This window comes from Piliocolobus tephrosceles, chromosome 6, assembly GCF_002776525.5.
Source record: "Piliocolobus tephrosceles isolate RC106 chromosome 6, ASM277652v3, whole genome shotgun sequence".
Taxonomy (NCBI): Eukaryota; Metazoa; Chordata; class Mammalia; order Primates; family Cercopithecidae; genus Piliocolobus; species Piliocolobus tephrosceles.
Window position 1 is genome coordinate 37,808,957 of NC_045439.1, and position 1,028 is coordinate 37,809,984.

Sequence of the window (1,028 nt, forward strand, 5' to 3'; positions counted from 1 at the left end):
CTCTCTTTGTGTGTGTGTGTGTGTGAGTGTAAGTGTGTGTGTGTGTCTGTCTCTCTGTCTCTGTCTCTGTGTGTGTGTGTCTGTCTCTGTGTGTGTGTGTGTGTGTGTGTGAGTGTGTGTGTCTCTGTTGGGGTGGGAGAGATCTCTAGCTCTTAGGATCATTGCCTGTCATGGCCTAACCCTATTCACCACTCTATTTTTGCTAACATAATTACTGTTTCCTTTGTATGATTTTTTTTTTTTTACTTCAGTCCAATTCCAGGCCTCCTTGTCTAAAACAAAACAAAACAGTGCTCTCTTTGGCAGCGCATGTACTAAAATTGGAACAATACAGAGATTAGAATGGCCCCTGAGCAAAGAAGACACACAAATTTGTGAAGCATTACATATTTTTTAAAATAAAAAAGTAATAAAACAAAACAAAACAAAGCTTTCAAAACTTAACATTTCTGTGGCGTCTCCCTGAATCAGTGTAAACAGCCATGGCATTGGGTGCTGCCTGACGGTGAAGCTCTTCGGGTCTTGGAGACTGTTCTGCAGGTATCTCTGGGACATTCTTTTTTTTGTTTTTTTGAGCTGGAGTCTCACTGTGTTGCCCAGGATGGAGTGCAATGGTGTAATCTCAGCTCACTGGAACCTCTGCCTCCTGGGTTCAAGTAATTCTCCTGCTTCAGCCTCCAGGGTAGCTGGGACTACAGGCATGCGCCACCACGCCTGGCTAAGTTTTGTGTTTTTAGTAGAGATAGGATTTCACCATGTTGGCCAGGTTGATCTCGAACTCCTGACCTCAAGTGATCTGCCTGCCTTGGCCTCCCAAAGTGCTGGGATTACAGGCGTGAGCCACCATACCTGGCCATCTCTGGGACATCCTTGAGTATCCCACGTCTGTCTGCTACTGTTTGGGCCTATCATTCTTTGGTCAGTAGATATGGCAATGTGTCATCCAGTAACTGATCCCTTACCAACTTTTTGGTTTTCTTCTGAAATGGAGTTTTGCTCCATCACCCAGGATGTAGTGCAGTGGTATG

At 44.8% G+C, this 1,028-nt stretch overlaps 1 non-coding gene across 1 annotated transcript; it reads left to right on the top strand.

Annotated features, from left to right (window-relative positions):
- The first annotated feature begins 290 nt into the window (after nucleotides 1-290).
- On the top strand, nucleotides 291-394 carry LOC111521706. Its single transcript, XR_002725038.1, has one exon. It is a non-coding gene; the product is annotated as a U6 spliceosomal RNA (small nuclear RNA).
- Nucleotides 395-1,028: the final 634 nt, after the last annotated feature.